This window comes from Sus scrofa, chromosome 6 (assembly GCF_054392235.1).
Source record: "Sus scrofa isolate SSC_HxYL_T2T_F1_AM1 chromosome 6, Sscrofa_HxYL_maternal_Yorkshire_Landrace_v2.0, whole genome shotgun sequence".
Taxonomy (NCBI): Eukaryota; Metazoa; Chordata; class Mammalia; order Artiodactyla; family Suidae; genus Sus; species Sus scrofa.
The window spans coordinates 72,436,087-72,463,748 of NC_139388.1; the positions used below are offsets into that span (position 1 = coordinate 72,436,087).

Sequence of the window (27,662 nt, forward strand, 5' to 3'; positions counted from 1 at the left end):
TTTGATCCCTAGCCTAGGAACTTCCACATGCTGTGGGTGTGGTAAAAAAAAAAAAACCAGTTGGGAAGTGAGGTGCCATTCACTTGCAGCATGTACCAATTTCCCTGGTGTAAACACTCCCACCAAGCTGATTTCGAGTTACCAGTGGTTCAACAACACAACCGGCTTGAAACTCTCCTGAAGAAATAACAGCTGGCCCTCCTGAGTGGGCACCAATTGACCCAAGCCTACAGGGTCCAGGGCAGGTGATGGGCCTCAAGGATTGGGTTTTGCAGAGGAATGGAGAGGCGGGGGGGTTATCTGGCTCCTTGGTGAAGGGGAGACCTGTTCAGAGAGCGTTTACTGTACCTACAAATCTGCGAATCTCTGCCCTCATTCATCTTCATTCTGCAGCTGGCTCCTCTTTAGGCTCCTAAGCCCCGCTCTCCCCCCACTTCTTCACAGCCCCTCCTTCTTTTGTCCTGTCCTCCAGGCCCTTCACGCTGCCTATCCGCTGTCACTGTCACCATCCCTTCTGGACCTGTCCTGCTCAGACAGCTCTTGACTCTTCCTACTAAAATGTCTCCCTATTTCCGTCTGGGTCCCACCCCTTAGGCTCTTGTGGGGCTGACTAACATTTTCAGCCAGGGCATTGGCTTAAAAAGGCTTCCTGGGCTTCCCTGCCTGGGTGACAGACTGACTGGTCCCAGGGCATCGGCTCCAATGCCCACGAAACTGCGGGTGTCTCTGTGGCTGGATGCAGCCACCTCTGATTTGCTGGGATGCCTTTTTGGAACCCCATCACCTGGGGGTACCCAGCTAGGTTCTGCTCATTCCAGAAGAGGTGAGTCAGAATCAGACTTCGAGTTCTTGGCATCTCACTTGGTCTGGTCTTTGATGCTTTGGATTCTAATCAAAAGGTGGTTTCTGGAGTCAGAAATGTTTACGACCGTGTTTTCACACATTGTTTGAAACTTTTCTTTGTGGAAAAAAAAAAAAAACGCACGTCCTGGGGTGTTAGATAAATGGCTCCTGGTTCGCTTTTGCAAACACGCGCTGAAAATCAGATGTGGGGGGAAACGGTTTGGCGTTACCAGAACCATCCGCGTGTCGGGGAGACCTTGCCTGGGAGCTGACATCGTTCAGAACTCGGCTCTTCAGACTCCCTGAATGCAGAGCCATCGGTGTCACAAGCCGTGTTTGTCAGAAGATGAGCTGCCTTCAGAAGCTGATTTTTATGCTGGAGAGCAGAGTGCGGCGTGTGTGATGAACAGAGTTGATCTTTGTGTGGAATGAGAAATAATTTGCTAAGCCAGTAACTTCTGTATTTCCCGGATTCCCCTGCAGTTCCCTCACAGCCTGGGGTCTGGAGCGCAGGAAATCGCCTTACTTCACAGAGCTCTTAAAGGACCCCTGATGTCAGTTCAAATCTCAGAAATTAAAGGATTAAATGCTTTCTGTTTTCTCTGAAGACTGGCTTGCACTTGGTCTCTTTCATGAAGATGACTCCTTGGGAGCAGCGACCCCCTCCCCCCCCCAAACCAGTGAAGAGCTGCAGAGGCACTGCCGAGGCCCCCGCCCCCTCTTTTGGTCCAGCTGTCGTCTAAGCTGAGACCCAGATGAAAACCAGTGCGGGAGGTGTTGGTGAGAAGTCTCTGAAGTGCACGCACACGGACCCCCCTGCATTAAACCTGAGAGACAGAAGCCCCCCAGGGCCTGGAGCTCCCCACCCCTCTCCACTCTATTTTCCCAACCAGCATTATCCTTGGGAAAGCCCTGCAGTGAACAGAGGTGGCAGCAGTAATTTTGTTTCTGTCCTGCCAAACCTGAGTCCTAGAGACTTAGCTCAGGAGACCCCCTGAGCCCGAGTGCAGGGGAATGTTCGTGCTACCAGCGAGAGGCAATGTCATCATTAACTCACTCTGAGATCTATCTTCTGGGGGTCTTCTGGGCTGACTGGTGGAGATAGGAGGCACCTGTGTGTGTAGCACAAATTCAGGGGGTCAGAAGAGGCCCCTTGATACTCGAGCACATGTACCGAAGTCCTGCCTTTGGAGAATCAGGGCATCTGATGGAACATACAACAGTAATGAAAGATGCAGCTACTGGTCCTTGAGTACGTCCTGGTAGCCTTCTTACCTGGGGTTCCATAAGAGAATTAAGCTATACGGCAAATGCTGTGTGGATTTTTGTCAGTTCTCTCAAGGAAGGTACCTAGCTGGTCCCATTTGGATTGCCAGGAGAGAAATTAATTTCCTATACTCCACAGACCTGGTAGGCTTGCTCCCTTGGGGAACCTTGAGAACAGCTGACTTAAAGATGCTAAACCCTGAAGCTCCCATCATGGCTCAGTGGTTAACAAACCTGACTAGCATCCATGAGGACACAGACTTGATCCCTGGCCCCTCTCAGTGGGTTAAGGAGCCGGTGTTGCCGTGAGCTGTGGTAAAGGTTGCAGATGCTGCTCGGATCCTGCATTGCTGTGGCTCTGGTGTAAGCTGGAGGCTACAGCTCTGATTGGACCCCTAGCCTGGAAACCTCCATATGCTATGGGTGTAGTCCTAAACACACACACACACACACACACACACACACACACACACACACACACAAGATGCTGAACCCTTTTGATGCCTTCTCTCATGTAATCTTTACACCACCCCTTAAGACAGGTACAATTATTACCATTTTACAGATGAAGAAACTGAGGCTTAACCATATTGGGGAGCTTGCTTGAGATCACAGACAGCAAACGATGGACCTAGGACTCTGTGTTCATTATCTGTTGCTGCATAAAAAGTTACCACACACTTTGGGGCTTAAAGGAGCATATCTGGGAGTTCCCTGGTGGCTCAGCAGGTTAAGGATGGGGCATTATCAGTGCAGTGGCTTGGGTTGCTGCTGTGGTATGGGTTCGATCCCTGGCTCAGGAACCCCCACATACGATAGGCACAGCCACACACACACACACACACACACACACACACACACACACACGTACATTCATTGGTTTCTGGGGGTCAGGATGCAGCTTGGTTACATCCTCTGCTTCAGGGTCTCTCACAGGCTGCAGTGGAGATGCCCGCTGGGGCCGCGGTCTCGTGCGAAGGCGCCGCTGGGGCAGGACCTGCTTCCAAGCCCATGCAGTCATTGCTGGGATTCGAGTCCTCACTGGTGTTGGACGGAGGCCCTCAGCCCTGACCCATGGTTCCCTCCAACACGGCTGCCAGCTCATCAAGGCGTGTCGGCCAAAAGGAAACAGACGTCTCTGGAGGGACAGGTGTTCTGGTCTTCTGGGAGGTAATGGCAGAAGGGCTGTCTCCTCACCTCTGCCAGATCCTGTGGGTTAGAAGTGAGGCAACGCCCTCCTCCCACTTGAGGGGCGGGGCTTGCACGAGGGGGATCCAGGATGTCTTGGGGTCTGTCCACCACAGTCTCCAAAGCCCAGCCCAGCCTCCCACCGACGCTCTTGGTGGAGAGGAGAGGTTGAGACTCAGCGAAAGTTTGGCGACGCCCCGATGGGCCTGGAGGTTTAATGGGATGGTCTCTTCTGGCTGATGCCCTTGCCATTATTTTCTCCATCTCTGATGTTATCAGAGCCTGAATTAAAATCTGAGCCGCACGTTCGATTAATGTATGAGAGGCAATATTACACATCTCATAAAATTATCTTTCAGAGAAAGCGAATCTGCTTCCAGAGAGAGGTCAAGGGCACGGGGCGTTTTGCAGAATCTCTCACTTTTGGCAGCTGAGCAAAGCCCTTGATGCTGCGGCTGGTGGCAGCATCCAGTCAGCCTCCTAAGGGCCGGGTGCCCACAACTGGAAGAAAAAGCACGTCTTTCAAGAGAAGCTGAGTCAAAAGCACAGGGGCTGGAGGATTGCGTGCAGTGGGAAGCCAAGGTCTCCGTGCATGTCCCTGCTACTGAATCCCCCTGGCTTTGCTGGGCCCGGACTGGCTTAAATGGAAAGGAACATGATGAGCCAGGTGTGTGATTTAAAGAGGTCCAGTGGGGACCCAGTGGGACATCCTGGTAGATACTCCAGAAAGACATTAAAAAACAAGCCACGATTTCCGACCCGTATTAGGTGAATAAGGTGGGTGAAATTAAGCTCTGAGGTGGTCAGGAATGAGAAGTTCTCATTAACCGAATGTGCTGGTTACTCCTTGACTCGAGGGTAGCGGTCCGTGTGGAGAGCACTGGGATGTTCTCGGGGTCTTGCGTGTAGTTCATGGGGGAGAAGGTACCTGAGAGCCGCGATCTGGACCATACTTCAATTTCTTTCATTGAAAAGAATTAATTCTTTGCTCTGACAGCTCATGGACACTGGCGGATATGTCCTTATCGCTGGGTTGCATTTCCGAAGATTTGAAAGTCCACTGGGTCATTGGAATGTTGGTTCAACTCCACCCTGAAGGGGCTGCTAGAAAGAAAAAGACACAGCCCTGCTCCTCCTCTCCGCTCGCGGGATGCGGTTCCTAGCCCCAGGCAGGAGGGCTCTGGCAGCCATTCTCCAGGCAGATTCCACACTTGGTTGTTGGTCTCAGGCTTGGTGAGGGATCCCCAGGGCAGGTAGGAGAGCCAGCACGTGGCTCCCCAGTCCTCCTTTGGAGTCCCTCTGTGTCCCTGAGTCTTGAGGGGGTTTGATGGGGTGAGAGGCTCCATCCAGAGAAGGCTTTGCCTTTTGGTCCCCCCACTGATGTCACCCTCTCCTGGGGACAAGGCTTATCCTGTGGCTTGTCAGTCACCCACCTGGCAACCAGGGTTGCTCCAGGGGCAGGTCAGGTGGGAACCCAGCCAGCGGAGCAGGAAGCTCTGAGAGGCTGTTTCCAGAAACGCTGTGGAAGTGGCCAAGGGGGAACGGATGCTGCCAGTGCAGGCTTCTCCCCTGCCCCCTCCCCTAAAGGAGCTGAACTCCTGTGTTTTTCTCCTTGCATCTTGCTGCCTGTGGAGTTGTATGAGCTCTCTCCAGTCTCCCCATCATCCTTACCTTCCCCGTGCCCCTAAGATTTGCTGGAATGTGCTAGGCTGTGTGTGCACAGTGATATGTACCCCAGCGAGCAGTCACACACCCCCCTCCCCTCCTCCAAGAGGCCCAGGGTCTATGGGAAGAAAGCAAACAGAGCTCGTGAGGCCGAGTGTAAGAAGGGGCTGAGTGTTTGTAAGGACCAGCCTGGGAGCTAGCTCGTGCTCTCAGAGGATGCTCGAATGATCCCTGCAGAATCTGTCCAAGTTCATTGGTAGATGGGGGAAGGGCGTGTGTGGCTGAGGGGCAGCACCTGTCAAGGGGGGGATGGGAGCTTTCTTTCTTCCTCTCCCCCCAACACTCCTAAATATCCACCACCCCCTCACCACCAGGGGTGCAGAAAACTCCCACTGGTTTGCTGTCCAGATCAGCTCTCAGGAAGATGTCTGAAGTCAGTGGCTGATAGAAACTTTGAGTTTTCAACTCCAGAGACTTTTGGGTTTGAGAAAGAATGGCTCAGAGACTGATGCTGGGAGCAACACGGCCCGGATTTCCCCAACCTTGGCTCCCTTCTCTGCTGCTTAAGCCAGAGCCTGGCCCACCCTGAGATCTCCCTCTCGCCTCTGTCCCTGCTGGACACTGCAGTGGTCCCCCCATGGTCTTGCAGGAGAAGAAGCCTGTGAGGTTGTGTCCAAGTCCAGGGGCACCTGGGGGGCGGCTAGGGGTTTTGCCGGGAAGGTGTCTCATAGAGTTGCCCAAGGAGGGGTGAGCTTGGTAGTGGGCCGTGAGGACCAGCCCAGCCCCAGCCACTCCCACTGCTTCCCACCTGCAGGGATGTGTCAGCCAGAGATGGGGCAGGCACAGGCCTCTCGCTTCCCACCTACTGCTTGGTCTCCACCTGCCCTGCCAGACACCGTGTCATTCTTTGCATCTCTTTGCTGGGTCCCAGCAGGGGACTCCATCGAGCAGGGAGCCCAGAGTCTGGAGCCTGCACTGGGCAGTGTGCTGCTTTGTTCTAGGGTCCTATCCGCCTTCTCTCTGTGCTCCTTTTCCTCCTCCGAGAAGGTCCCTTCAGACACCTCAGCTCTGTGGCATTCTTCCGTCCAGCCCTGGGGACAGCTGCTGGGGCCAGCTCCTGCTCCCCCCTGTTGTGGAGCAAGCTCCCCACCTGGAACATTCTATTCATCCTTCCAGGCTTGGCTTCTGCCCCTCCTCCTGGATGCCCTCTTCCACGTCCACAACGAAGTCAGTTGCTCTTTCTTTTATAGGACACTTCGTGGGGCGTGTAGATGGCACCTCAGCAGCTGTAACTCGTTCAATAGACATTTATTCTCTGTCTGCCCCTAACTTGACTATAAATTCCTTGAAGTCAGGGATGATGTGTGGCTCAATACTTTATGCTGCAGATGGGGGATACTCAATAGATTTGTTGACTGATTTTTCAGGCTTTGCCATCAGTAAATGTTAAGCAGGCTCCCTGAAGGTGAGTGCCATGGGCCTCATTCTTGAGTCCCTGTGGGGAAGCGCAGTGCTGACAGGGAGGGTGGGGGAGACCCAGGAGGGATGTAGGGAATGAATGAAGTTGCTCTCTGAGGAGATTTAATATCTGCCTCCCCAGGGTTTTGTGCAATTTAGTGGTGAACCTTGAGTGAACAAAGACTCTGAGGCTCAAAAGAAATGCCTTTTTTTTGGTTGTTGTTCTTTTCTAGGGCTGCACCTGCAACATATGGAGGTTCCCAGGTCAAATGGGAGCTGTAACTGACAGCCTACGCCACAGCCACAGCAACACAAGATCTGAGCCACATCTGCAACCTATGCCACAGTTCACTGCAATGCCAGATCCTTAACCCACTGAGTGAGGCCAGGGACTGAACCTGCATCCTCATGGAAACTAGTTGGATTCATTACTCTGAGCCACAATGGGAACTCCCAGAAATAAATTTAAACCTAGAGAAGAGGGGGGCCTGAAGGCAAAGAGGAGATTTTGTGTGGGGAGGTTTTCCTGGTGCCCTTACATCTACTCAGACTGCTGTGTACACCTTTGTCCTCTTACCTATGAGCCCTTAGGGAGCTCCAAGCCTGGTTTTTCTCATTAGATTGAATATTTGAATTTGGATTGGAAAGTCCACATCTATCTTCCATTCTCTACTCCCAGGGTAGAGTTCCCCTGGGTAGAGTCCCCAGGAAAGAGCACCGCCACTTGCAGGAAGAGGAAGGAATGTGTGGACGGCAGAGTGCACCTGTACAGAAGAGCCAGGGATGGGAGGCACCCTCTGACCACCTGAAGGAGGTGCCCCTTCCCTGAGTCCTGCTCCGAGTCAGCCTTGGGGACACCAGCAGATCTGCTGGGTCTAAGGGTGCCAACCATCCATCATCCATCCGTCAGATGCTGACTGATCCCCTCCCGTGTCCCAGGCCTCATCCTGGGGAATGAGGATGCAGGGATGGGCAGAACCAGTCCCTGTGACAGGAAGGTTCAGAGTGATGGAGAGACAGCCAGATAGATACTGTGTTCAAGGTCTGTACAGTGGCCCACGTGACATATATGGCGGCGGCTCACTCATCCTAGACGGAAGGCTTCCCGGAGTCAGTGACATCAAAGCTGAGCTCCCAAGGAGGAGTAGGAATTAGCCAGGCCAGTGGGCAGGGGAGGAGGGTGAACCACATTTCAGGCTGAAAGAACACTGAAAGGTCTAGAGGAAAGAGAGCTGGCCTGGAGTGATTGGAGGGTGTCGGGTCCACAGGACCAGAGTGTAGGGTTGGAGGCAGCTGAAAGTTGAGGAAATAGGCTCTGGAGGACCTCATACGTCATTCAGACTGAAGAATCTTGGTGTTGCCCCAAAGCCAGGTCATGTGGCAGAGGCTCCAGGTGGTCCTTCCTCCCCACCCTCCCTCCCAAAGCCCAGGCATCCCATAGACCCTGGACCAATGCCTTCCCATCTTCTGAAGCCACTTCAGATTGAGGGCCCTGGCACAGGTTTCCGCAACCACTGCTCCTGCCCCCTCTTCCCAATTTGATCTGCACTGTTCAGGCAGCTAATGACACCACGTGGTGTTTAATTCTGAACTCTGCAAACCTGGAAGATTAAATAATGGATTTTGTGATCTACTGAGCTCTTTCCTGGAGAGAATGCTAAGATGTCAATTGGAAAAATTTAAATATGGATGAGTTTTAACTTTTGTATTGATTGGGCAGTGACATATTTTGAATAATGATTCACATTAAAAATACAAGGATTTATATTGATCAGGCAGTATCTGGCTGTATTAAAATAATCGAATAATCCTTAGACCTTGGTATCTTTTTAAAATTTTGTTTTCTCCTGATAGATGAAGATCCAACCAACGCATAACTTGCAACAAATGTTTGAAATTCCTACATCTACATGTCTTTAGTCTGTTTTCCTGTTGTCCCTTAGGACTGCTTTCTGGGGCCTTGGCAATCTGGGACTTGGGAGACAAGAAGGTTTCTTGTATGGGGGAGTCCCCTGTATGTAGGGTTACCCCAGAAGCTGGATACTGGGAGAACCCCAGGGAAGTTCTTAGATTGTTCAGCTTTTCCTGGGTGCCTATGGCTCTGAGTGTAAAATAAAAGCCAGGGAGTGTTTGGGGGCAGTTTTATTTTTCATTGTGTTGAGCTTGAAATTGTTCCCTTGGGATCTGGGATGGTTTGTCTTCAACTGTTGAGCCCAGGGCCTCTGCTCCCATTTCTTGACCTCAACTTGGCCCCTCTTGTAGGGACTTTTGACCATGGGGGTTGCATTCTGACTTTATTTGTTTACAGCTTTCCCCTGGGGCTCTCATGAAGGCTCGAGAATCAAGCATTTAAGGGAAAAGAGCTGCTGTGGGCTGGTGTCCATTATGTGACAGCCACTTTGCTAGACTCTCTACAGCCACTCATGGAACCCATGTGTGTTAAACTTTAACTCTGTGCTAAGCAGGCATCATGCCTGCCCTGATGGGACTTCTGGCCTGGAGGGGAAGACAGATATTAAATAAGTTATTTGCATGAGCAGTTCATGCATGACTCAGTTAATTCCAGGTGTGACAGAGGCAATATGGAAAACACTGAAGGAGAGTGAAGCCTGGTCTGGGGTGGTGTGCAGAAAAGCATTAGCTCGGCATACCCTCGGAAAGGCCTGCTGGCAAGGTTGGTCCTTGACTGGTGTCTGAGAACTTAACAGGTAAACAGTTCTCTATTCTGATATTAAATTTCTCCAAATAGTAAGTGTGGCTCAGTGTACAGACAGCATGGTGTAGGCTGAGCCCCTGCTTTCCTTCTCAGAGTCTGGAATTTTGATTTGTTCTAAGCAGGGGACGCCTGTGTGACCAGCTCAGTGAAAACCCTGGGTGCTGAGATGCCTGGACTTCCCTGGTGGACAGCCCTTTGATATGTTTTCCACCCTGTTGCTGAAAGAGTTAAGTGTGTCCGTGGGACTCCATGGGAGAGGACCCTTAGAAGCTCTAGCCTCGTTTCCCCTAGTCTTCGCCCCATGCATCCTTGCTGATTTTGCTCTGCATCCTTTTGCTGCAACAAATCTCCACCCTGAGTGTGGCCATATGTGGGGTCTTGTGGGTCCTTCCAGTGAGTCACCAAATCTGAGTGGTCTTGGGTTCCCCTGACACAGGGAGTCAGGGAAGGCCTCCTTATGAGGTAATATTTAGCTAAGACTGTTGGGGTGAGACAAAGTATCTTGAGAAGCACTCTAGGAAAACTCAAGAGCTTGTGCAAAGGCCCTGAGGTAGGACCTGAAACAGGTTAAAAGTGATTTGCCCCAAACAGGTAGAAAAGATTAGCCCCACTTTTATTTATTTATTTTTCTTTTTAAATACTGCACCTGTGGCATAAGGAAGTTCCTGGGCTAGGGGTTGAATTGGAGCCACAGCTGCAGCCTTATGCCACAGCCATGGCAACACTGGATTAAGAGCCATATCGATGACTTACGCTGCAGCTTGTGGCAACGCTGGATCCTTAACCCACTGAGCGAGGTCAGGAATTGAACTTGCATCCTTAGGGATACTAGGTTGGGTTCTTAACCCGCTGAGCCACATGGAAACTCCCAGACCCATTTTTAAAGATGCAGAAAATAAAATCACTTGCCTGGCCTCCTGCAGCCACATGAGCTTGCCACGAATTTAGGTTGTTGGCTTCCAGAAAGCCTGGGTTCTTTCTACCAGCTCCTGCATACAGTTGAGGGCAGGGCTTGAGCTTTCCTGAGGAAGATTATGAGACACTCAAGCTAGGTTACTGTTCCCTCTCCTTTTCCTCTGGGTCTGCTGTCTCTCCAGGGCTCACTGCTTTGGAAAAGTGCTGTGTGCAGTTACCAATGCTGGGGTGGAGAGCTTTAATATGGAGGGTGCTGAGCTTGGTGTGCACCAGGATCCCAGGCGTGTGAGGCTTTTGCCTCAGGCAATGTATTTAATTCCTCAGTTTCTGTATCTGTACAATGGGGATAATAATAGTACCCAATCATTGGGCTTATTCATTTAGTTTTTTTTGGTGTAATTGATGTACAATAAACTGTACAAGTTTAAAGCATAAAATTTGATGAGTTTTGACATAGTATACGCTCATTAAACCATCACCACAATCAAGATAATGAACATATTTCACTCAGAAATCTTCTCAGTGCCATTTACAGTCCATTTCCCCTGCCCCTTTCCCACATTCAAACATTTATCTGTATTTTGTCACTATACATGAGTTTGCACTTTCTAGAATTTTATGCAAATTATGTCATTCATATCAATTTACCTTGATAAAGCTGGAATTAAAAAATAGTCCTATAGTACTCACTCTTTTAAATGTATTTTTTTACTCAAAATAATCATTCATTCGTGTTATTGCATGTGTAATAATTCATGTCTTTTTTCTTACTGAGTAGTATTCTGTTTTATAGATATACCACAGTTTTTTCCCCCAATCTATTCACTTATTGATGCGCAGTCTTGTTTCTAACTTTTGGCTTTTACAAATACAATTGCTATGAACATTTACATGCAAGTCTCTGTGTGGACATACATTTTTCTTTCTTTTGAGTAAATACCTAGAAGTGGAGCCATTGGATTGTATGGTATGTGTGTGTTTAACTTCATAAGAAACCACCAAAATGGTTGCATCATTTTACGTCTGACCAGCAGTATGTGAGTTCTAGTTGCTCCACATCCTTGCCAACCCTTGGTATAGTCAGTTTATTTATTTAAACATTTTAAAAGCTAAAATACTGAATGTATAGTTGTGTTCCCAATGACTAATGATGTGGATAATTTTTTGTGTGCCTATTTGCCATCCATATTTATTCCCTGATGAGGTTTATGTTCAAATATTCTGCCTATTTATTTATTTACTTTACTTATTTATTTATTTTTTATCTTTTTAGGGCACCACCCATGGCATATGGAAATTCCCAGCCTCTGCCACAGCCATAGCAGCATGAGGTCTGAGCCATGTCTGCAAACTATACCACAGCTCATGGCAACGCCGGATCCTTAACCCACTGAGCAGGGCCAGGGATTGAACCCATGTCCTCATGGATACTAGTCAGGTTTGTTACTGCTGAGCCACAGGGGGAAATCCTGTTTTGCCTATTTAAAATTGGGTAGTGTTCCTATCATTGAGTTGTAATGGTTCTTTCTGTATTCTAGATACAAATTCTTTGTTGGATATAAGTTTTACAAGTATTTTCTTTAGTCTGTGACTTACCTTTTTATTTTCATAACAGGATCATTTGAAGTTAAAAAGCTTTCAGGTTTTTGTTTTTTTGTTTTTTTGGTGAGTTTTGATGAAGCCATTGGTTGACTATTTCTTTTATGATTAATGCTTTTTGTGTCATATTTAAGAAGTCTTTGTCAAACTCAAGATTTTCTCTTATGCTTTCTTCCAGAAATTATATAGCTTACCTGTTATAGTTAGGCCTGTCATCTTTTCCACGTAGTTTTTGTATGTAGTATGAGATAAGGATCAAGGTTCTTCTTTACCCCATCACTATTCAAATCATTATCCTTTTCTCATTGAATTACCTTGGCCCCTTTGCTGAAAATCAATTGACCATATATATGTGGGTCTTTTTATAAATTTTTTATCCTGTTCCATTTTTCTATGTCTGTCTTTGTGCTAATACCATACTTTATTAATGTACCTTTACAAGATATCTTCAAATCAGGTAATGTAAGTATTCCACATTTCTTCCTTTTCAGAATTATTTTGGCTTTTCTAAGTCATTTTAATTTCCGTATATATTTTAGAATAAGCTTATAAGTTTCTACAAAAAGTCAGGTAGGGAGTTCCCATTATGGCTCAGTGGTTAACGAACCTGACTATCCTCCATGAGAATGCGGGTTTGATCCCTGGCCTTGCTCAGTGGGTTAAGGATCCGGCATTGCTGTGAGCTGTGGTGTAGTTTGCAGATGGAGCTCGGATCTCACGTTGCTATGGCTGTGGCATAGGCCAGCGGCTATAGCTCTGATTGGATCCCTAGCCTGGGAACCTCCATATGCCATGGGTGTGGCCCTTAAAAAAAAGACACACACACACAAAAAAGCCAGGTAGCATTTTGATTAAGATAGCATTGAATGTATAGATAATTTTGAAGAGAACTGACATTTTAAAATACTAAGCTTTCCCTTCTATGAACATGGTATCTCTATCTATCTATCTATCTATCTATATTTTTTTTTTTTTTGGTCTTTTTGCTATTTCTTGGGCCGCTCCCGTGGCATATGGAGGTTCCCAGGCTAGGGGTTGAATTGGAGCTGTAGCCACCGGCCTATGCCAGAGCCACAGCAACGCGGGATCCAAGCCACGTCTGCAACCTACACCACAGCTCATGGCAACGCCGGATCGTTAACCCTCTGAGCAAGGCCAGGGATCAAACCCGCAACCTCATAGTTCCTAGTCGGATTCGTTAACCACTGCGCCACGACAGGAACTCCCTCTCTCTATTTATATTTTATTTAATTCTTTTAGCACCATTTGATGGTTTTCGTTTATTGAGTTCTCACCTCAATAAAATGTAAGTGAATAAGGTCAAACATGGCTTATTTAGTTTATTTGGGCCAAATTTATTTGTAAGTGTTTAATATTTTTGATAATATTGTAAGTGGCATTAAAATTTTTTGAACTCTTTATTGTTGTTGATAGTGCATAGAAATATAATCATTTTTGACTACAAACCTTTTATCCCCCAAACTTGCTAGAGTCACGTATTATTTCTAGTAACTTTCAGTTGATTCCATAGGCTTTTCTACTTAAATAGTCATGCATCAGTGAATAAAGAGAGTTTCTTTTTCTGTTCTAATTTTTCTCCTTCTTTCTTTTTCTTGCTTTATTGAACTGGCTAAGAACTCCAAAACAACATAGAAAAGAAATAATGAAGCAGAGATCCTTGCCCCATTCCTGATGTTAGAGGGCAAAGCATTCACTCTTTTATCATTAAGTATGATGTTAACTGTAGGGTTTTTTTTTAAATAGATACCTTTTATCAGGTTGAGGAAATTCTCTATTTCTAGCTTAGCGGAAGTATTTTTGGGGGAGGAGGAGATTGGCTTTTAATCATGACATAATTATATGTTTTCAAAAAGTAAAAATAATACAAAGAGATTCCCTGTATTCTCTACCCAACTTCCTCCAATGATAACATATTACACAGCTACAGGATGTCATCAAAATTAGGAAATTGAAATTGGCACAATACTGTTAGCTGCAGTAGAGGCTTTACCTGTTGTGAGTTTTTAATCATGGATGGATGTTGGATTTTGCCAAATGCTTTTTTGATATCTATTGAGATGCTCATATGTTTTTTCTCTTTTGGTTTGTTAATATGTGAATTACCTTAATTGATTCTCAAATGTTAAAGCACACTTTTACTTGGCCATGATGCATCATTATTTTTGTATATAGCTGGATTTGACTTGCTTGCATTTTTAAGGATCTAGAAGATATATTATGAAGGATATTAGTCATAGTTATCTTTCCTCATAATGTCTTTGTCTGCTATTAGAATGGGAGTAATGCTAGATTCATAAAATTTGTTAGGAAATGTTCTCTGTTTCATATTCTGGAAGAATTTGTGTTCTGTTGGTATTTTTTCTTCTTTAAATCTTTTGTTGTAGTCACCAGCGGAGGTGTCTGGGCCTGGAGTTTTTTTCTGTGGGCAAGTTTTTAACTACACACTTGATTTCTTTAATAGGTAAAAGTCTACTCAGTATTCTTTGATACTTTGTATCTTTTAAGGAATTGCTTACTTCATCTAAGTTATTGAATTTGTTGCCATAAAATTATTTATATTATTTACTTATTATATCTTTAATGACCATAGGACCTGTAGTGATGTATTCTGACATTTGTGATTTGTGTCTTCTCTCTTTTTTCCTGATCAGTTTGTCTAGAGGTTTGTCAATTTTATTGATCTTCTCAAAGAACCATTGATTTTTCTGTTGGCATCACTGTCCTGCACTGTCAGTATCTGAAAACTGTTGTTATACATCACATCCTTTTTAAAATGTTTTTTAGTTGAGAGGATAAATCCAGTCCTTGTCACTCCATTGTGGCTGACAGCAGAAGTGATCAATACTTTTTAAGAATAAAAAGGAATTCTGAGGTACAAAATCTGGAGAACTGCTGGTCTCACAAGAGCACTAGTTGTTAATTGAGGTCACGCTTCCCCATCCATCCCTCCCCCACATTCTTGGCATCGGTGGAGCTGGAGGCAGTGTAGGTGTCTCTCTTTGTCCTCATTTTCACTCCCAGACCGTTGTCATCCCATCCTCCCTGAAAGCCTTCCTGCTTCTTTATAGCTCATGCCTTCAAGGTCTTATCATCTGATATCCTTTCTTCTTGTGCTAATACACAAGATTCCCTGAGTGGCTGTCTCTCACTCGAACATTTTAGCCCCTAGTTCACTGTCTCTTTCAACACCGCAGTTGTCATAATTCTTGGTGATTTTTAATATCCACATAAAAATCCTCTCAAAACTCAGGAGTATTAGTTACAATAAGTAATGCTGTCTACAGTTACCAACAAATCTCAAGATCTCAGTTGCTCAGCCCAATGAAAGATTATCTCTTGCTTATGCCAAGTGCAACATAACTCCCGGGGACCTACCTGGCAAAACCCCACACATGGTTAAATCCAACTTTGTACCTTCTGAAGGTTAGCGTCCAAGCAGCCCTGTGTGCCTGGAGAAATATACATACCAATGCCAACTGATTTCATTTTAAATTTGCACTCTCTCTCTCAGGCCCTAGTGCTTCCTCGAGATTCCATGCACAACTTTCATACCTGCGCGAAGCATGTCACAGCTTCTCTCATCTCAAAATCGCCTCTTCCTCCTCAGTCTTAGCTCTTGCTTGGCCTTGCTTCTTATTTCACTAAGAATAGAATAAATCAGAGGATTTCTGCGTGCTCCCATCAGCCCAGCTACCCGTCTTCTTGTACCCACATCCATGCGGGCAGCCTTCCCTCCTGTTCCTGTGGACAACTGCTCTGCTCCCGAGCCACAGCCAGCCCCTCTGCTTGGGCGCTGATGCCGTTCCTCCTTTTCCGACTCAAGGACATTGTTCCTTTTCTCTCTTTCAGCCTTAGTTTTCCCATTTTTATCAGTTCATTCTTTTTAAAATTTAAATTTTACTTTTTAATATTTATGAAAATATAGTTGACTTACACTGTTGTGTTAGTTTCAAGTGTATAGCAAAAGTGTATATATAGTCCTATATATTCTTTTTCAGATTCTTTTCCACTCTAGGTTATTACAAGATATGGGGTATAGTTCTCTGTGCAATACCGTTGGTCCCTGTTGGTTATCTGTTTTACATATAGTAGTGTGTATCTACTAATCCCAAATTCCTAGTTTATCCCCTGCCAACTTTCCCCTTTGGTATCCATAAGTTTCTTTTCTATGTCCGTGAGTCTGTTTCTGTTTTGTAAATAAGTTCATTTATATCATTTGTTTTAGGTTCTACATGAAAATGATACCATATGATGTTTGTCTTTCTGTGTCACTTAGTATGATAATCTCTAGGTCCATCCATATTGCTGCAAATGGCATTATTTCATTATTTTTTATGGCTGAGTAATATTCCTTTGTAATATATGTACCACATCTTCTTCTTCTTCTTTTTTTTTTTTTTTTGGTCTTTTTAGGGCCACACCCACCGGAGGTTCCCAGGCTAGAGGTCTAATCAGAGCTGTCACCGCCTGCCCCACACCAGAGCCACAGCAACGTGGGATCCAAGCTGCGTCTGCGACTTACACCACAACTCACGGCAACGCTGGATCCTTAACCCCCTGAGCGAGGCCAGGGATCGAACCCACAACCTCATGGTTCCTAGTTGGATTTGCTGACCACTGAGTCACGACGGGAACTCCCACATCTTTGTCCATTCATCTGTCGATGCACACTTAGGTTGCTTCCATGTCTTGGCTGTTGTAAATGGTGCTGCTATGAACCCTGAGGTGCATGTATCTTTTCAAGTTATGGTTTTCTCTGGGTATATGCTCAGGCATGGAACCACTGGAAACTGTGATAGTTCTAGAATGACCATCATCAAAAAGTCTACATAACGAAGGCTGGAGAGGGTCTAGCAGGTCATTCTTATCACTGTAAAACAGTCTCTGGTCTCTCTTATCTTTACATAAAAAAAAGTGCCTCCCTGCAATTACCACAAGCTTCTGAAGCTCCTGCAGCTTCTCCTGGCTTCCCTTTTGGCAGCAAAGCAACTTGGATGGTTATCTTATTAATCCTCTCCAGTTCCTCTCCTCAAGTTCTCTCTCAAACCCAGTCAGGCTCTTGTCTACTTCATTCTACTGGAAAAGCTCTTGTTAAGAACACCGGATTCAACTGTCAAGTTTCTGTCCCCACCTCACTGGTCGTGACTAGCATTTGACATGACTGGTCACCTCTTCTCCCCAAGCCCCTCTTTCCTGCTCTCGCCTTCAGCCCCTTTCAGTCTTCTGCTTGAGCATCTCCTGATCTCCCCAACCTCTCAAGGCTGGAGCACCCAGGGCTCAGTTATCACATTCTCTACCCAAATGCTCCTTGGCGACCTCTTCCAGGCTCTTAGATTTATACGCTATCTATATGCTGATGACCCCAAGTTTATAATTCTAGCCTTGGCCTTCTTCTGAACTCCAGACTTCTCTATTTGCTTGGGTGTCAAATAGGCATTTCACACTTGACATGTTCAAAACAAGACTCCATTTATCACCTCCTAAGATGTTCATACCCTGAACTTTCCCATCTCAGGAAATTTGAAGCAACGTGGATGGAGGTTATCACGCTAAGTGAAGTAAGCAGACAGAGAAAGACAAATATCCTATGATAGCACTTTTTTGTGGAATCTAAAAAAAATGATACAAATGAACTTATTTACAAAACAGAAATGGACTCACAGACATAGAAAACAAACTTATGGTTACCAAAGGGGAAAGGGGGAGAGGGATAAACTAGGGATTAGGGAGTAAAGGAAACACACTGCTATATATTACAAAGAGATGACCAACAAGGACCCACTGTCTAGCACAGGGAACGATACTCATTCGCTTGTAATCACCTATAATGGAAGAGAATGTAAAGAAAGATTTACAACATCTTAGTTTCAGATTACAGTCACTTTACTGTAACCTGAAACTAAAACTCTATAGATCAACTATATTTCAATAAAAATTTAAAGAACTAAGAATTAAATTATAAAAAAAGAAACGACAACTCCGATTTGCCCTAATGCTTACCAGTCATCTTTGATTCCGTTTTCTCTGTTCGCTCATCTCATCCATCAGCAGATCCTGTTTGCCCTGCCTTCAAAATCGAGCCAGAATCCATGGACGTCGTCAAAGCCCTTGCAGCTCTTTCTCTACCCTCATCTTTCTCATGCACCATCATTAGAGCCCTCTTCCAAGGTTTCTTTTTAAAAGGAAGTTCAATCATGTCATTCCATGGCTCAAAAACCCTCTGCAGCTCCTGACCTATTCAAGGACTGCTAAGTCCTGCTGGATCTGGCTTTGGCCAACGTCGTGACCTCCTCTCCTGTCCACCTGCTCTCCTCCAGCCACATTCATTGCTTAAACACACCGTATGTGTTCTTGCCCCAGCTTCTGCACATTCCGCTTCCTCTGCTTACAATGCATTCTCCTCAGACGTCTTGCATCCTTCACCTATCTCCTCAAGGGTCACCTTCTCAGGAAGCTCTCCTTGTCCACACCCATCCCTTCTCCCATTTTCCTTCCTTTCCTACCACCTGGCATTACATAGGCTGCTGTCCTGTGTCCCCAGCTGGAACACAGGAGCAGGCACTCTGACTCCCTGGTCCACGGTTCCCCGGAGCCTCGACAAGTGCCCAGTTGTGGGAGGGGCTCAGGAAGTCTTTTCAAAAGTGGATGCCTTTCAATCCATGTCCTAAATTAATAAACATAAAAATCCCACGCCCTCCTTTAATATTAATTTAAATTTCAGAAATTAAATGTGATAACTGAAAAGAGAGACGATCACTTAAAATTTAAATGTGCGTTTTATCATTAATAACTATTATTAAAATTTTATGCTTATTTCTAAAGAGTCAAACTGTACAGAAATGCATATTAAAAAGTGAGAGATGAGAGATGGCCCCGTTCATGTTTTCTCCATTTCCAGACATCACGCTTCCCACAGTGGTACATTTCTGTGTGCAGCATTCCTCTCTATAGATAATACACACATTTTAAAAAATGTCTTGTTCTGTACAATATAGTTCACCTTTTATTTCTTCACTTAAAAATATACCAAAGACATCTTTCTATGCTGGTGCCTCTACATCTTCCGTGACTAGTCTGACACCTGGAGCTTCTATTTTGCCCCCTGCACCCTCCCTTCAGCCTGGATTCTCTGAATGGAGAGTGACGTTTCCTGCTTTAGAACTTTCATGGTACTGTTCCCTGTTATTCTTCTGCTACCTTCTTTCTGCCTGTAGTGCTACTGCTTACTGATATAATTCATTAGATCACAAATGCCCTGGGGACCAGATAGGATGTTTCTTTCATAGTTCTGTATTTTCCATAGTTGTGGGAAGCTTGTTGGATGGATGGATGGATGGATGGATGGATGGAGGGAGGGAGGGATGAATGGAGGGAGGGATGAATGGAGGGAGGGATGGAGGGATGGACAGAGGGATGGGTGGATGGATGGAGGGATGGAGGGGTGGATGGATGGGGGGAGGGAGGGATGGAGGGATGGACAGAGGGATGAGTGGATGGATGGAGGAATGGATGGAGGGATGGGTGGATGGACAGAGGGATGGATGGATGGACAGAGGGATAGGTAGATGGATGGGTGGCTGAATGGAGGGATGGAGGGGTGAATGGAGGGAGGGATAGGTGGTTGGATGGATATGTGAAAAAAATGAAAAGGCCAGCTACTCTTTCTTTATTTTCCCTGAACAAGCGATACTTCCAAATGCTTCATAATGCACATTGTGCAGGTTTGCGGGCTGGGGCACGAGCTTTCTTACTTTAATCCATCAGTTGAAGTTGCTGGCTTGCTCAGCCATAACGTAGCATTGGCATCATTTAAAACAAAAAAGGAGTTCCCGTCTTGGAGCACCGGAAATGAAATCTGACTAGGAACCATGAGATTGCAGGTTCGATCCCTGGCCTCGCTCAGTGGATTGAGGATCCAGTGTTGCCATGAGCTGTAGTATAGGTCACAGACACAGCTTGGATCTGGCGTTGCTATGGCTCTGGCGTAGGCTAGCAGCTACAGCTCTGATTAGACCCCCCTAGCCTGGGAACCTCCACATGCCGCGGGTGTGGCCCTAAAAAGACAATAAATAAATAAATAAATAAATAAAATAACAAGAAGAGACTTGTGGCTGCCTGATGGGAGGGGGAGGGAGTGGGAGGGATCGGGAGCTTGGGTTTATCAGATACAACTTAGAATAGATTTACAAGGAGATCCTGCTGAATAGCATTGAGAACTTTGTCTAGATACTCATGTTGCAACAGAACAAAGGGTGGGGAAAAAAATGTAATTGCAATGTATACATGTAAGGATAACTTGATCCCCTTGCTGTACAGTGGGAAAATAAAATAAAATAAAATAAAATAAAATAAAACAAATAACATCAGCAACAATAACAACAGTAAAAATCGTAATTACCATTTCCTGAGGGTTTACTCTGTATGTACTACAATGCTCTATATATGTTGTCGAATTTTCCAAAAATCAATATGTATTAGATAGTAGCATTATTTTCATTTTATAGAACAGGCCCAGAGAGGGGAAGTAACTTGCTCAAGAATGCATAGCCAGTTAGTGACAGAGCCAAAGTTTAAAGCTGGGCTGCCATCTTCTCGAGCTCAACCTTGCACTTCTCTGATGGGAATCAGTTTCCATAGACTCGTTTCTTGTTTGCATTTTTAATTGCAGAGAACACCCAAACTGTGATTAATAGATTAATATGGCAACTTTCCCCCCTGAGAAAATAGTTATTTCGTTTGCATATAAAACAAGTAGTGAAAAGACTCTCTCCAGAATAACTAGCTCTGTCTCAACATCCTTCCTCAAAAACAAACAGACAAACAAGCAAACAAAACAACACAACACAAAACCTCACATGGCTTCAAAGGGTCAATCCCAGCTCCCTGACTACTGGATGTCTTTGGCTGCTTCTTGCTTTAGCAAAGGGAGAATGAGTGTGTGAGATACACCCAGGAGAATAATCACAGAGGTCCCGAGTGGTTTGTTATATAAGCAGTAAACACTTGGGACAGAATCAGCACCTATTTGTCAAACCCTGGGTTTTAGAAAACCCAGTTTAAAAGGAAAAAAAAAAAGCTATCTGCGGAGATTTTGTGAGAGTCCCACTTGGTTAGCGTGCTTGCAGTGCACACTGTAACAAAGCTTTAATATAATTAAATTTTAAATTCCATGTAGAATCTAGAGGGTAGGCAGATGTACCGGTATGTTAAACTTTATGTCGCTTGAAAATGGTTTTCAAGTACATCAGAGGGAGGCCATCGAGCTGTAAAATTATCTGCTTTATGATGCCGCATCACAGCTCTGATCCTTTTCTTTTAATTAAAAATGTACCTTAAAGTTGAACCATCCCCACTCTTGGCCACCTCTTCGCCTCTTTCTTAAAATTTACCCACAGAAGGTGAAGCAGCGTGACTGTTCTATGAACCTTTGGGGATGTTTAGGCAGGAAATCACTTTTCAATTAAATATTCATTTGTGTGGCCCTTCAGCTGGACTCAGGCCTCTCCAGGCCAAACGGTGGCCCTCAGGTAGCTGCTGTTATCCAGGCCCTGAGGCCTCTGGCTGGTCCAGCTTTCTCCCCACTTGCTGCTGGTTCCAGAAGCGAAGAGGGTGATGAGACTTTGGGAAGGTGGGGAGACCACACCTGCCCAGCTCTCCTCCACCTGCCCAGGTGTGAACACCTTAGAAGGGGCCCACCCTCACAGTGGAATAGACAGCAGGACCCTTTGCTCATGCTTTCCCCCAAAATCTTTTTTACTAACTTTCCGGTGTCTGAATTTTTTTTGGGGGGGTGATCGTTACCCTTTGATTTGATGTTTCATTTTTTTGTTAAACTATAGAGCGCTGGCAGATAAGTGTTCCTTATCCGTCGTTGACCCCTTGGTAGGGCTGAGATCCCCACACCTTCATGAAAGATCAGAAAGACAGTGGATGTGGGTGCTCGGGAAATGGCCTTGCAGGGAGGGGAGGACAGAGGGCAGTCTGGTCGCTGGGTCCTCCTCTAGCTTATTAACCGCTGTAAACACACCTGGTGTTACTTTTTAGATGAGATCCACCTTCTAAGGCACCTATGATGGAGCCTGGCTCTCTGCCAGCGCTGAGTAAATATTGGCTGTTATTGAGATGATGAATATTTTATTGTTCTGATTATAATCAGATCCCGGTAGGCCCTATTTAGGATCTTTCTGGAGACTGCTGACAGGTAGAAGCAATTCCTGGTGTGGCTTGGAGGACCTGTTGGCCATCAGATGGGGACAGGAAGTGGGGAGACGCCACCTGACCCCGTGTTTTCAGAACAGGAAGCAAGATCCCCTAGCAGAGAAGGGAGTCCCCCATGCACACAGCCAGCCACTGAGGAGCCGGGGCCCGGATGTCTCTGCTGGCTCCACTAGCTTGGCTGCTTCACATTACCCAGCTTCCTCTGCCCCGGGCAGAGCCAAGGGCCAAGTTGCTCCGTTACTTTGTTGGGATGGCGCCTGGATGCCCACTGCTGTCTCAGAGGGCCCCACCCACTGCCACCACCCTCCCAGGTGGTGGGTAGAAAGACTGGCCACTGAGAGTCTTCTCGGCTGTTAAAGAATTTTCCTGTTCACAGCAGCCTCTCCGCTTTCTTGCAGCCCTACTGGACACCTGGCACCACTCACACCCCATCCTGGGGAATGCCCCCTCCTTGCCTTGTGCTGGCACATGGTGGTGACAGTGTCTTTGAAAGCAGTGGTCCAGGACCTGCAGCCCACTAGACTCGGGGGTGTTCGAGGGAGGTTTGCTGTGGGGGGATCACACGTTGGAGGAGAAGGTTCTGCTTGGAGCTCAGCCTGCAGGAACTTGCTCTGGGCGCTCAGGAGACCCCACACCTTCGATCCCTCCAGGGGCTTGCAGCTGGCTGGCCTGGGAAACAACACGCATGTGTCTGAATCTAGGGTAACCCAGGACCAATTGTGTTGTGGCTGCTTCCAGAAACAGCCAGGCTTCCTGGAGGAGATCAAGCCCGAGGTCAGGAAGGGAGGGACCCGGGAAAGCCCGGTGGTGAGTGGGCAGCCTCAAGCAGGAAGGGCCACTGTGTGTGCTGGGAGTGAGGCCGACGTTGATGGAGGAGGAGGCTGACAGACAGGTGGCTCGTTTGTATTCAGCGACGGCTCAGGGCTCTCTTTGAGTTAGGACCATGGATAGGCAGGAGGGGAGGGGACGTGGCGATGGGGCTGCCTCCCGGCTCTTCTGCTCACCGTCCTGTTGATGGGGTGCTGAGTGGTTACCTTGTCAGGAGAGGGTAGAGGCCCCCTCTAGGAAGGTGGAGACTTTAGGGAGACAGCGGGATGAAGGCTGACAGCAGGCGGTGATGGGAAGAGGTCCCCAGGCCAGCTGGGCAGGGAATGTCACTTCCCTGCTCCTCGGGCTCCTAACCTGACCAGCTGGTTTTCCAGGTGCTTCCAGCTACACATGTTCATTCTGATCTGGTGTTTCCTTACCTGCTCTGGTCTTGGTTTCCCGGCTGAAGATCCGCTTGGTGGACTGAGTCTGGACCTCTTCTGCTCAAGGGGACTCTCCAGGATGATGGGCTCCTGATCTGACCATGTGCTGATGCCTCCAAGGGCTGCGGTGGGGGTGGCCAGGAGCACCTGGACACTGAGGGGCTTCCATGCACAGAAGGGGCTGGGGCACTGGCTCTGTGTGTCCCCGGCTCTCAGGATGGAGGAGGGGTGTCAGCAGAAGGTGAGCCCAGCAAGGCTCAGACACGCTCCAGGGAGGGTGTTGGTGATGGCCAAGCCCTTGGACGGCTGGGCTGGTGGTCAGACCAGCCGCAGGGGTGGGTTCTCCACCTCCTGCCTCCTTACCCATTCTGAAGATCAATCCAGCCTCAAGAATGCATCACCACGGGATGCCAGAACATCGCCAGATGCTTCGGGAGACATATCTGAGTGGTCCGGGGTGAGCCCTGATCAGAGCTGCTTTAGGTGTGTGTGAAACCAAAATTAATCATATTCTGTGCACTTAAATCTGCCCCTCGGTATCAGGGGCTGGTTTGCTCCGTCTGAGGGTGGAACTGGCTTTTCTGGTCTGATTAGTTTTCTGGTCGATGTGGGATTTCCTTCTGGCACCTTAGGGGAGCTCTTCCTGCTACCGCCTGTGACGACAGCCATCAGCGCCTTTCCATGTCCACATCGACAGCTGACACCCAGGCTTTTTCCCAAGGGACCAGAATGTCCTGGGTGTCGTTTTGTCCAGGTTGCTCACCTCTCCCGTGGCGTCCTCATAGGACAATTGCTGCAGAACCCAAATGTGAGCACCCCACTATAAGCGACGCCCCCTTTCCTCATGATAGGATAAAAGCATATTTTTGATTTACTTGAAATGTTGACTTTTAGGGATGTAGATTTTCAAAAAGATTTTTATTCAAGTATAGTTGCTTTCTGCTGCACAGCATAGTGACCCAGTCATTCGTATACATACATTTTTTTTTTCTTATGCTGTGTCTTCCATCACCTTCTGTTCCAAGAGACTGGATATAGTCTCCTGCGCTGTCCAGAAGGACCTCATTGCTTATCTGTTCTAGGCATAACAGTTTAGATGAAGTATCTGATGTCAGCTTACATGACTGGCTGGACTAATTTCGTTGTGTGATGTGTACACAGTCAAATGTATGTGAACTAAGTTATTTGTAGATATGTAGCTTTTTTTTTTTTTTTTAATTCTGACACTTTGTGAAATAGTTTTTATTCCTCGTCTTCATGTGCTTGTTGGCACTGGCGGAACCACTCTGACTCTTGCTGGGTCCGGGACATTTTTAGCCCCTGAGATGCACCCCTCTGTGGCACTAGGTGTGATGCTGCCCTGGAAATTGTGTCCCATGAGCCTTCGTCAGCTCAGGCTGCCGCACAAAACACAGGAGACCTTGGGGCTTAAACAGCAGAGGTGTATTTTCTCGCCGTTCTGGAGGCTGGCTGGGTCGGGTTCTGATGAGGGCTCCCTTCCGGGCGTAAGTCCTCCATGACCTCTCCTTAGCGGGAAGATCTCGTATTTTTCTTATAAAGCCCCATCATATTGAATTAGGATTCCACCCTTAGAGCCTCATGTAACCTCAGTTACCTCCTAAAAGTCCTATCTCCAAATAAACTCACGCTGGGGGTTAGGGCTTCAAGACACACATTTTGGGGGGATGTCCTTCAGTCCGTAGCATCAAGGCACAAGGCTCAATACATACAACATTCGGCGGGATCTTAGCCTTGGCCTTGTACGTGTGTGTCTGTGATCCCTACACTGTCAGGGCTTCCTCTTGCTTCAGGCTCTTTACGAGGCTTGTCCACACAGACGTCAGAACTCGCACTGTGAGTCGTACCCCTCAGAGTCATTACGAAATCCGTGTCAGGTTTATTTGCCTCCTCTTACCAGTTCCGTCGGGTGACCTCTCCAAGCATCCCAGACAGGAACTGACTGAGGTCTTGGCTCATGTGTCGTCACCAAACAGCGCTTTATGATTCAAAGTAGAGCCATGGAGACTGTTCCCTAAGATCTGAACCAGAGTAAGAACTGAACTCTAGAGTTCCCGTCGTGGCGCAGTGGTTAACGAATCCGACTAGGAACCATGAGGTTTCGGGTTCAATCCCTGGCCTTGTTCAGTGGGTTAAGGATCCGGTGTTGCCGTGAGCTGTGGTGTAGGTTGCAGACTCGGCTTTGATCTGGCGTTGCTGTGGCTCTGGCATAGGCCGGTGGCTGCAGCTCCGATTCAACCCCTAGCCTGGGAACCTCCATATGCCTCGGGAGTGGCCCAAGAAATAGCAAAAAAAAAAAGACAAAAACAAAACAAAAAAAAGAACTGAACTCTGAGTCCTTTATCTCTCCCAACAAGTCCTGCTCATTCATCTCATCTCAGAAATTCAGAAAGAGCAAGGGCAGGTGGGAGTCCTTGGCTCACCCTTGCACCTGGATGGGTTCTCTTCTTCCTGGAGCTGTGGCCCCTTTTTATAGCCTCACTAGGCTCTGGGGAGAAGTAATGGGAGGAGAGAAGTGCCGTGACACCGCCGAGATCTTTCGGTAGAGAGAGTCCTGCGTCCAGAACCCTTCTCGCTGCATCGTATCAACCCTAAGAGCCGGAGGCGCCTCTTCTGTGTAGGGGGCCACCCTGGAGGTCCAGCCTCTCTCCTTCCTGAGCGGGGGCAGGGAGGAGGGTTCCACCCCCACCCCCACCCAGTGCCCGGCTTATGCAGGAACCACGTTCCTCTCCCTCTTGCCTTAAATAAGGGTTTTAGTGGTCTGCCAGCTTATTCATCTATTGTATTTATGGAAACCACTAAAGACTTCACAAAAGGACTTAATTCAACACGAAGTTCTATCTTGGAAGAAATTTGTTTAATAGTGCAGGGAAAATTGGGCTTTTAATACGGGAGGAGCAGAGCTGCTCTGTAACTTAGAAAATGGAAACAGAGATAAGAAGTAGCAGGGAAGCCACAAGGTTCAGAAGGACGGCGATTCAGGGTCATGGCGGAGTCAAGCCCAGGTCAAGGTCTCCAGGGTCCACGGCTGCCCTGGCAAAGACAGGGCACAGCAAAGGCCAGCTCAGCATCCGGTGGTCTTGGGTTGGCAGCAGGACCCGGAGCTTGGATTGACAGGATGGATCAGTGTTCATCCCCAAGCCTGGGGGCCCTGGGGGCCGGGACTGTTGCAGCCACTGGGCATCTTGGGCACAGTTGTCTGCCCAGAGTCAGCTCTTTAATGGTGGCTTCCTGGCAGGGTGGCCTAGGCCTCTGACTGAGTAGAGGGGGAGGCGGCCTTTGGGGGAAATGCAGGGTGGGCTGGGGGCTCTTCCAGTGAAGAGGAAAGTGCTCTGGAAGCAGAGAGCCCTGAGTTCAACCTGCTTCTGCTCTTTGTGGGCCGTGTGGATTCAGGCCAGTTCGCGCATCTCCCCGAACCTCGGTTTTCCCAGCAGAGGGAGTCCTGGCCCCCTGTGCTCCTGTGGATGAGAAGCATCGCCTCCGGTTACCCAGCCTTAACGACGTGCCCAGTGCTTGAACTGGACCGTCTTCTGTAATAAGACAGTTTCTAAAGGCCCAGCTGAGCAGCTCACCCTGGGCGACACTCCGTCAGGGCCATGTCCCCCTAGAGCCGGGCAGCGACTGATTCCCGAAGCAGCCGTGAGCCTTCCATCCCGCCTCGGTGCCCAATGCGCCAGGGCTTGGCAGGCCCTCAGCCCAGAGCCTCTCACCAGCGGGGACCCTCCTTGGCGTCGAGCATCAGCCAGGGCCTGGGATAGAAGATGCGCGTCATCACAGATGCTGCAGGGAGAAAGGACGACAGAGAAGCGAAGAGATAAGAACTCGAGGGAAGGTTTTCTTTCAATTAAGAAAGGCAGTGATTCTTCCCATCACGAGAGTCTTGCTAGGAATATTGTTGCGTTGGTTTGTTAAAGAGGAAATACGGTATCTGCAGTGTGAACGCTGCCCGGCAGTCCCTGCCCCCCCCCCCCCCGCCATGACCTTCCCCCCCCTCGGCTCAGAACCCGCTGCATCCTGAAGCCTCCTGTAGGGGAAGGGGGAGCTCAGAGACCTGCCACTGGGGAGTAAAGGCAGGTCCTACACTGCCACTGGGTCCTCACAGGCCTGCTGTGGGGGTGGGGGGATGGCTTGGGGTGTCAGATGGGGGAGGGGGGAAGGGCTGGGCCCATTGAGGTCTCTCATACACACCCAGTCCACACACGTGCACATGGGCGCACACGTGTGTGCTTCTTCTGCCTCTGCTGGACTTCCAACCAGAACCTGGAGGGCTTCTTTTGCTCCAAATTTCAATCCTGCTTCTTTCCTTGCTTTGTAAACAGCTAAGACCTCACCTTTGAAGCAGTGTCAGGTTCACAGCCAAAGTCAAGGGAATCTACAGAGACGCTTCCCATTTAGCCCCACCCTCACACTCATAGCCCCCCCCCATTATCGACACCCCCAGAGGGGTGCCTCTGTAATAATGGATGAACCCATCTTGACTCATAATGGCCCCAAGTCCATTGCTG

At 47.6% G+C, this 27,662-nt stretch overlaps 1 protein-coding gene and 1 long non-coding RNA gene across 31 annotated transcripts in view; one reads left to right on the plus strand and one right to left on the minus strand.

Annotated features, from left to right (window-relative positions):
• Positions 1-27,662, plus strand: part of CAMTA1 (calmodulin binding transcription activator 1) — an 861,094-nt gene that overhangs the window by 305,702 nt on the left and 527,730 nt on the right. The gene's annotated exons all lie outside the window — the stretch shown is intronic.
• Positions 25,998-27,604, minus strand: LOC146402538 (uncharacterized). The gene is made up of 2 exons (XR_014807042.1): positions 27,346-27,604; positions 25,998-26,937 (listed from the first exon to the last, which is right to left on the minus strand). It is a non-coding gene; the product is annotated as an uncharacterized LOC146402538 (long non-coding RNA).